At 36.7% G+C, this 10166-nt stretch overlaps 1 pseudogene; it reads right to left on the bottom strand.

Moving 5' to 3' along the window:
• Window positions 1–1152: 1152 nt before the first annotated feature.
• On the bottom strand, window positions 1153–3341 carry LOC100012647 (nuclear ubiquitous casein and cyclin-dependent kinase substrate 1-like; annotated as a pseudogene).
• Between the last annotated feature and the right edge of the window lie 6825 nt (window positions 3342–10166).

Below are 10166 nucleotides of genomic sequence, written 5' to 3'. Positions count from 1 at the left end.
ATGCTGAGAGGTAAGGGCCCTGCAGAAATATTAAATGTTTCCTTTTCAGACCATGATGCAATAAAAATTTCATTTAGTAAGGGACCATAGAAACAAAAAATAAAGATGAATTAGAGACTAAATAACTTAATCTTAGAGAATGAGTAAGGAAAAGAACAAGTCAAAGAAATAATAAATAATTTAATCAAAGAGAATGATAATAATTAGACAACATAATAAAACATATGGGATACAGTAGTAATTAAAGGAAACTCTATATCTCTAAATGCTTATATTAATAAAATGAAGAATAGATGTCAATGAACTGGTAATACAATATTTTTAAACTAGAAAAAAAAATTAAAAATAGCTGACTAAACACCAAATTAGAAATTCTAAAAATTAAAGGCAAGATTGATAAAATTGAATGTGTAAGGGTTAAAATAGGGATTTTTTTAAAAAACAGAACTTCAATCTTCACTTCATTAGTGGAAGAGGGGGCACATGTACATATGTTTAGGGGAGAGGGAATTAGCTACTTCTAGACTGAAGTCCAGAAAAAAGTTGTAAAGCTAAGTTATAAACCCCTAAAAATAGAGGTTTGCAATGGAAACACTGATACAGTTTCTACTATAATAACACAAATAATGTAAAAAATTAAGGGACTATGTGTGTAAATGAAGGAACTAAAACTTGCAGAAACCCACAAATGCAAATGAATCACCCTCATCATAAAGCCCACAGGTATGAATTTAACCAACATACAAAGTATTCACATCTACATGTTTGACTGCACTAGAAACTCCATGTCCCTTTTAAATGCACAAAGAGGTCATATCCTACTATAAGCATGAGCAGATAAAAACTGAACCCTAAAAACACCTCCTTTCTTAAGCAAGGCCTTTTGCTCTGAGAACACTTATAACATTTTGAGTAAAAAAGAGAAAATTCTTACAAAGGTCAAAAGAAAAAGACAAAACTGCAAGCAAGGTTGTTGGGAGAGAATCCCACAAAGAGGAGTAGGTCCAGTTTTTCCTTTCATTTCAAATTTACTAGTATATTGTATCCCTAGACCTTTTTTCCAGCAGGACTCAAATGAACAAAGCTCAGGGCAATGCAGGGGTTTTCATGAAGGCTGGGAAGATAATGATTAACTGCAAACATGCCTCCTGAAAGCAGAGTTGGGTCCTTGGGCCTTGTCCTCCCTGCTAGTTTCTAATGAACCCGTAAGACTTCAACTTTATTTAATTAACACCCAGATAGAGGGCCAACAAGTCAGGAGCATCTGTAAATAAAAACCCCCATCGGGGGCAGGATGGGAAGAGTAAATTGTAGGTGAAGAGAAATAATGTCTTAGAATAGGCATGAGGGGGGTCTGTATCCCATGTTGCAGCAGGAAGTTCACTAATGTACATACCACATTTCTGGGGAGAAACTGGAGGGTAGGATAGTAAAACATTCTGTTCCCAAATGAAGCATGACTCATGGGATCTGAGCACATGGATATGCCATAATAGAATATTCTTAAAGGAAAAAGCCCAACTCTCTGTGATTTAGTTTCACATTAACTGGTTCTTTATTGGCTTAAAACCTAAACATAGTCAGTTTGAGAAGAAACCCATTTTGATGTGGTATAGCAATCTTGCTGTTAAAATCTAAATTCCTCTTAATCCTTGATAAAATTTATTCCAAGAAAAAGAATAAATACATATTTATTTTAAAAACATGAACCATGGATATTCAGATCTGAAACAAAGTCACTTAGATTTTGATGCACTGCTCCCCTGATTTTTAGGTTGAGCATCATTTTAATTCCCTTTAAAAGACTTTAGCAGGAGAAAAGGATCACTAGTTGTTCCTATTCTGCTTGAGATGACCAGGAGTGAAATATAACAAAACAAAACAATTAACAACAACAACAAAAAACCCACACCAAAAAGTCATGTGGCCTGGTTGTTCCCAAATGGGGTTAGAAATATAGGAAACTTAAGGTGGCATTCACATCTATCACCTTTCTGCCTAGCCAATGGAAGTTTAGTCATGATTAAAAAAAAATACACAAATTTTTGTCTTTGCTGACAGTGATCTTTAAAAAATTCAGGTAAATAAGGAACAACCATTTTTACTTGGAATCCTCATTGTCTTCTAGATTTCTGTTCACCTTGATAACTTTTAGCAAAGTTAAAAGTCCAACAGTGTTTGCTTCAAATCTTATTGCTTCACCAGTAGTAACCCTTTCTTTTCTTTTTAATTTTAGGGGGTAAATTTATTGGATATTTTGTCACGGCTTTCACTGGAGGTTGGGAGAAGAAAGTAGCCAATAGACAAAGGTAATTGAAAAAACATGACCATAATTTCCTGTTTTAAAAAAAAGGAGGGGGGTGGGGATACAGTTATCTCTCAATAGTGGGAGGGAGGAAATGAAGGGGGGGGAAGCATTCAAAGCCCATGAGTCAAGCCATAGCCAAAACCACGTTCTACCCCTAAGTAGGATTTCTTTTCTTTTTCTTTTTCTTTTTTTTAATAAAATCTCCCCAAACCATCACTTTTTAATCTTCCCGAGACTGGGCCTCATCTTCTGACCCTTCATCCCCAGACTTTTCTGGTGGAGGGCTAGCAGATTTTTTCTTTTCTGGGGGACTTTCTGGCTCCTCATCCTCTTCTTTGGGAGAAGGAGTCTTTTCCTTTGATGCCTTTGATGCTGTGGGATGCCCCACTTTTCCTTTGCCTTTCACTGGACTTGGTGTCACTGTAGCCTTTAGTCTGGGTTTGGACATTTTCTTTTCTTTCCTTTCAGGCTTGGACTTCTTCATGATCTTTTTGTTTTTCTTTTTTTGAGCTTCCATAATCACTATCATCATCATCATCTTCCATTAGAAATTCTTCATCACTGCCAGAATCTTTCTCTTGGAATGGTGCCTCTTCTTCCTCTTCTTGTTCTTCACTGCCCACATTTTCCATGAGCATTTCTCTCTGCTTAGAAGCTGCTTTGGATGCTGCCTGATGCTGTTGGCGAACATTTTTGTGATCTTCTTTTTCATCTTCACTATCCTCTGGTAAGTGTGAATCGTCCTTCTTGGTCTTCACATTTTTTTCTTCAGAATCCTCACTATCTTTCTGTGAATTTTTTCCAGACCTCCTCTTGTTTTTAGCCTCTCGGGGTGATGATCTGATTTTCTTAGCTGGACGGGCTCAATCTCTTCCATAATCTTCATCTGCATCATCAGATTCCTGAAATTGTGAATAATCGACCACCTTCCTGTTTCTGACAGGCCGGGACATGTTTGCAGTCGAAACTGGACCTCCAGCGAAGCTGAGCCCACTAGCTTCTCAGGCTTCGCCGCTACAGGATCGAGGCCCCTGGGATCTGCCGAGCCCCCCGTTCCCCCGTCTCTTCAAAATGGATCTAAAATAGGTATTTTGACAAAATAGGAGAGCAGTTTTTAATAACTTAAGTTTTAATGAAAATATAGAGTTGTAAATTAATATTATCTCTTTAAGCCAGATAAAAGAACATTTCTAGCAGTTTTTAACAACTAATCATTTAGTTTAATTAAAATGGAGATAGTAATTGAATATAGTAAAATGAATATAATAAAGGAGGGAAATATAGGAAAGAGGTAGAGAAATAAATTTCCTAATATCTATACTAGTTAGCCTATAACTATCTATATCTGCCTACATTACTATTTTAAAGTGCCTATAACTACCTATATTAACAACACCCCACAAAGTTCCAACCCAATCCAGTCCAATCAAAACCAACCCAATCAGTGTTTAATCCAACCTCAATGAGGTTTATCAAGGAAGACCAGCCACCTTCTAAAAAGTTCAAGGAAAGGGAAAAAACTTACAGTCCAAACCAAAAGCCAAAAAGCCCGCTAAAGGCTAAAGCCAAAAGCCCTCTCAGTAAACTCAGGCTGCCTTTATATTCCAGCAGCTAAAAGTCAACCACCCACTAATCACCAACCCACACTACCAGGGACCAACACCGAACAACCAATTCACGCCCAGCAGCCAATTTTCCCACAACTGCCAGCCCTAACTGTCAGCAACTGACTACCTGACCAACTGATTCTGGCAGCCTTTTATCCCCTATTTCTACCTCACTTCCTGTCTCTATGGTTCCTACTTCCTGTTATTGGTTAATCTCTATACATCTCTATGGTAAGAGGACCTCCAGGTCCCCCATTAAATTAAAAAAGGAATAAAGAATTCATTTTTTCAAATGTAAGAGAAATTATTGAATTAAGAACTAAAATTAGGATTGTATACAGTAACAGTAATATTGTACAATGATCAACTATGAAAGACTTAGCTACTTTTAGCAATGCAGTGATCTGGGACAATTCTGAAGGATTTATAACAAAGAATGCTATCCATTTCCAGAGAAAGAACTATTGGGGTCAGATGCAGATCAAAACAAACTATCTTTCATATTAATTTATTTGTTGGTTTTATTTGGTGGTTTTGGTTTTATGTGAGTATTCACACAATCATCAATATGGAAAAATGTTTTTCATGATAATACATGTATAACCAAATCAAATTATTTAACACCTGGGGGGGAAGGGATGGAGGGAGACAATTTGGAGCTTATAATTCCAGAAAACATATGTGGAAAATTGTTATTATTCATAATTTGGAAAATAAAATATCTTTGAATCAAATTATAAAAAAATCAACAAAATGGACAAACCATTGGTTAATATGATTTTTAAAAAGAGAAAACAACTAAATCACTAGCATTAAAAATGTAAAGAGTATAATATACATATATATGTATATATATATATCACCAATGAGGATGAAATCAAAGCAATTATTAGAAGTTATTTTTCCCAATTATATGCCAACAAATTTTAAAATGTAAGTGAAAAGGAGGAACATGTCCAACCCACCACCCAAAACTACCTAAACTCTCAGAGGAGAAAATATAATATCTAAATAAACGTATTTTAGAAAAAGAAATTGAACAGACCATAAATGAACATCCTAAGAAAAAAGCATCAGGACCAGGTGGATTTACAAGTGAATTCTACCAAACATTTAAAAGCCAACTAATTCCAATATTGAATAAATTATTCAAAATAATAGTTTAAGGAGTCCTATCTAATTCCATTTATGAAACAAATGTGGTGCTTTTACCTAAATCAGAAAAAAAGCAAAAACAGAGAAAGTTATAGATCAATTTCATTTATGAATATGGATGCAAAAATACCAAATCAATATTTCTACTGGGTAGAAGACTAAAACAATGTATCATAAAGATTATACGTTATGACCAAATAGGATTTATACCAAAAATGAAGGACTGGTTTAACATAAGGAAAACTATCAATATAATTGATTGTATCAATAACAAAAGTAATAATAATTATATGATTATATCAGTAGGTGCAGAAAAAGCTTTTGACAAAAACAACATTTATTCCTATTTTAAAATATTAGAGAGGCAAAACCTAGATGGCCCAATGGATAAAGAGCCAGGTCTAGAGATAGGAGGTTCTGGGTTCAAATGTGACCTCAGACAGTTCTTAGTTGTGACCCTGGTCAAGTTACTTAACCCCAGGTGAGCCTTGGAACCAATACTTAGTAATTTGATATAACTATTTTGAAACTGATATGACTATTTGGGATAATTGGTAGGTTCAGGGGATGGTATTTTAGGACCAGTAATCTGGTTTGGGAAGGGTAGACAAGCCCAGGGAAGACAGACTCTGAGCTAATAAACACAGACAATATATAATCACAGGACAGTTTGGGTTTAATAAATAAAGGAAATACAGCAAACCAGGAATCAGGAAAGGATAGCCACCAAGAAATCTGCAGCTGACACCTCCAGAGATTCTCCAGAGAGCCTCCTAACTATCTTGGCCTCAGAGGACTTCTGAGTCAACATGGTGGCAGTCTAGATGCAGGATTCTTCCTCTACTCACCACCTACCAATACACACTACCTCAAAAAGCCCCCCAAAAAACCCCACCCCAAATTCATATGAACGAAGGGACTCTACAGTAGGGCGCAGCATTGAAGGTACATGGTATTTGGGCATTTCCACATCATAAGTGGGTGAAAAAGCTTCCACCAAAACATGAGCTGATCCACTCTCCCCCACCACACCTATGGAGCCAGAGTCAGAGCCAGTGCTCACTAGAATCAGTGAGTGAGCGAGGGGTACCTCTGGAGCAAGTGAGGGGCACCTCTGGGTCCTTGGCAGCTGACTGAGACCACTGAGGACCTATCCCTGAGAGCAGCTAGACCTGAGGCCCAGCAGGCTGAGGAGCGCAGACCACGGGCACTAGAAGGGAGATAGCACAGAGAGGGGCAGCAAACAACAGAAGCTGCAGACTCGAGAGCTGACCTCAGTCAAAATCCTTGCTCCTTAGCTCCATACACAGGGAGCCTATAAATCTCACTCAGATTTCTAACTGGAAAAGGAAGGGAAAACTACCACAGTAATGGTAAACAATGCCCAGGAACTACAACTTCCCCAAACCAAGAAAAACAAGAAGAAGGGGTTGACCCTGGATAATTTTTAGGGAGGAAAAACCCAGGCTACAGAGGAAATAGAAGAAGAAATACAAATAAACGCACCAAAACCTTCCCCCCTAAATGGAAATTGTCTATGAGAAAGAACATTATCCACATTTAGTGGGAAAACTGTGAGTATAGAAACACTGGAAAAAAAAACAACTGCTGGACTACATGGGTCAAGGGGGATATGATTGGGGATGTAGACTCTAAATGAACATCCTAGTGCAAACATCAACAACATGGAAATAGGTTCTGATCAAGGACACATGTAAATACCCAGTGGAATTGCACATGGGCTATGGGAATGATCGGGATTGGGGAGGGAGGGATAGAATACAACTCTTGTAACCAAGGAATAATGTTCTAAATTGACCAGATTAAAAAAAAAAACAACTATCTAGATCTCAGCTTAAACTCCTTCCAAAGTTCCAGAATATGCCTGCTGATCTCATGCCACTTTTCTGCGAATGTCACCACTTTCCTTACAACAGATTCTTTTTTTTTTAATTTTAAACATTATTTTATTTGGTCATTTCCAAACATTATTCACTGGAAACAAAGATGATTTTCTTTTCCTTCCCTCCCCCCCTCCCACCACCTTTCCCTCTCCCATAGACGACACATGATTCCACTGGTTATCACATGTGTTCTTGACTCAAACCCATTTCCCTGTTGTTGGTATTTGCATTAGAGTGTTCATTTAGAGTCTCTCCTCAGTCATATTCCCTCAACCCCTGTAGTCAAGCAGTTGCTTTTCATCGGTGTTTTTACTCCCACAGTTTATCCTCTGCTTGTGGATAGTATTTTTTAGATCCCTGCAGATTGTTCAGGGACATTGCATTGACCCTAATGGAGAAGTCCATCACCTTCGATTGTACCACAGTGTATCAGTCTCTGTGTACAATGTTTTCCTGGTTCTGCTCCTTTCGCTCTGCATCACTTCCTGGAGGTTGTTCCAGTCTCCATGGAATTCCTCTACTTTATTATTCCTTTTAGCACAATAGTATTCCATCACCAACATATACCACAGTTTGTTCAGCCATTCCCCAATTGATGGGCATCCCCTCGTTTTCCAATTTTTGGCCACCACAAAGAGCGCAGCTATGAATATTCTTGTACAAGTCTTTTTCCTTATTATCTCTTTGGGGTACAAACCCAGCAGTGCTATAGCTGGATCAAAGGGCAGATAGTCTTTTATCGTCCTTTGGGCATAGTTCCAAATTGCCCTCCAGAATGGCTGGATCAATTCACAACTCCACCAGCAATGAATTAGTGTCCCCACTTTGTCACATCCCCTCCAGCATTTATTACTTTCCATAGCTGTCATGTTAGCCAATCTGCTAGTTGTGAGGTGATACCTCAGAGTTGTTTTGATTTGCATCTCTCTGATTATAAGAGATGTAGAGCACTTTTTCATGTGCTTATTAATAGTTTTGATTTCTTTGGCTGAGAACTGCCTGTTCATATCCTTTGCCCATTTGTCAATTGGAGAATGGCTTGATTTTTTTGTACAATTGATTTAGTTCTTTGTAAATTTGAGTAATTAAACCTTTGTCAGAGGTTTCTATGAAAATTGTTTCCCAATTTGTTGCTACCCTTCTGATTTTGGTTACATTGGTTTTGTTTGTACAAAAACTTTTTAGTTTGATGTATTCCAGATTATTTATTTTGCATTTTGTAACTCTTTCTAATTCTTGCTTGGTTTTGAAGTCTTTCCCTTCCCAAAGGTCTGACATGTATACTATTCTGTGTTCGCCTAATTTTCTTATAGTTTCCTTCTTTATGTTCAAGTCATTCACCCATTTTGAATTTATCTTGGTGTAGGGTGTGAGGTGTTGATCTAAACCTAATCTTTCCCACACTGTCCTCCAATTTTCCCAGCAGTTTTTATGAAATAGTGGATTTTTGTCCCAAAAGTTGGGATCTTTGGGTTTGTCATATACTGTCTTGCTGAGGTTGCTTGCCCCCAGTCTATTCCACTGATCCTTCTTTCTTTCTCTTAGCCAGTACCAAATTGTTTTGATGACTGCTGCTTTATAATATAGTCTGAGATCTGGGACTGCAAGTCCTCCTTCCTTTGTATTTTTTTTTCATTATTTCCCTGGATATCCTTCATCTTTTGTTCTTCCAAATGAACTTTGTTATAGTTTTTTCTAAATCAGTAAAAAAAATTTTTGGAAGTTCCATGGGTATGGCACTAAATAGATAGATGAGTTTGGGTAGGAGGGTCATTTTTATTACATTGGCTCATCCTACCCATGAGCAGTTAATGTTCTTCCAATTGTTCAAGTCTAGTTTTAGTTGTGTGGAAAGTGTTTTGTAGTTGTGTTCATATAGATCCTGTGTTTGTTTTGGGAGATAGATTCCTAAGTATTTTATTTTGTCTAAGGTAATTTTGAATGGGATTTCTCTTTCTAGTTCTTGCTGCTGAGCTGTGTTGGAATTATATAGAAATGCTGATGACTTATGTGGGTTTATTTTGTATCCTGCAACTTTGCTAAAGTTGTTGATTATTTCGATTAGCTTTTTGGTTGAATCTCTAGGATTCTTTAAGTAGACCATCATGTCATCTGCAAAGAGCGATAATTTGGTCTCCTCCTTGCCTATTTTAATGCCTTCAATTTCTTTTTCTTCTCTAATTGATACTGCTAGTGTTTCTAATACAATGTCAAATAATAGAGGTGATAATGGGCATCTTTGTTTCACTCCTGATCTTAATGGGAATGGATTTAGTTTATCCTCATTGCAGATGATATTAGTTGATGGTTTTAGATATATACTGTTTATTATTTTTAGGAATGACCCTTCTATTCCTATGCTTTCTAGTGTTTTTAGTAGGAATGGGTGTTGTATTTTATCAAAGGCTTTTTCTGCATCTATTGAGATAATCATGTGGTTCTTGTTGGTTTGCTTGTTGATGTGGATTATGTGGATAGTTTTCCTAATATTGAACCAGCCCTGCATCCCTGGTATAAATCCTACTTGATCATGGTGGATGACCCTTCTGGTCACTTGCTGGAGTCTTTTTGCTAGTATCCTATTTAAGATTTTTACATCTATATTCATTAGGGAGATTGGTCTATAATTTTCTTTCTCTGTTTTTGGCCTGCCTGGTTTTGGAATTAGTACCATGTTTGTGTTATAAAAGGAGTTTCCTTACAACAGATTCTAAGAGAGAAGGTAAGGTTTTGTTTTTTTTTTAAACATTGGAAACCATAGATATAAATAGATTTTTTTCTTTAAATGTTAAAGAATATCTCTTTAAAACCATCACCAATTATTATTTGTAATGGAGATAAGTTAGAAGCCTTTCTAATAAGATCAGGAAGGAAACAAGGATACCCATCATCATCAATATTATCCAGTATAGTATTAGAAAACTAGCAATAAGAAAATAAGAAAAAGAAATTAAAGGAATCAGAATGGACAATGAAGTAATAAAACTGTGAGGATATATGAAAGAACCTAAAGACAAATCAGACCCACTGAGGAAAACTAGCCATAAAAGACATGCTTATGAGTTTGCCTGGGATTTCATGGCAAGGCCGAGATCTCAAAATAGCTGCTCAAAAAATATTGTCTGGCTATAACCCAAATAAGGACTTCTCCTGAAAACTTCCTTAATCCTTAAGTTGTCCATTATTTTGATG

The sequence above is a fragment of the Monodelphis domestica genome, chromosome 3, assembly GCF_027887165.1.
Source record: "Monodelphis domestica isolate mMonDom1 chromosome 3, mMonDom1.pri, whole genome shotgun sequence".
Lineage (NCBI taxonomy): Eukaryota > Metazoa > Chordata > Mammalia > Didelphimorphia > Didelphidae > Monodelphis > Monodelphis domestica.
Note: the sequence above shows the minus strand (reverse complement) of the source record. Positions and strands in the feature narration are given on the sequence as shown.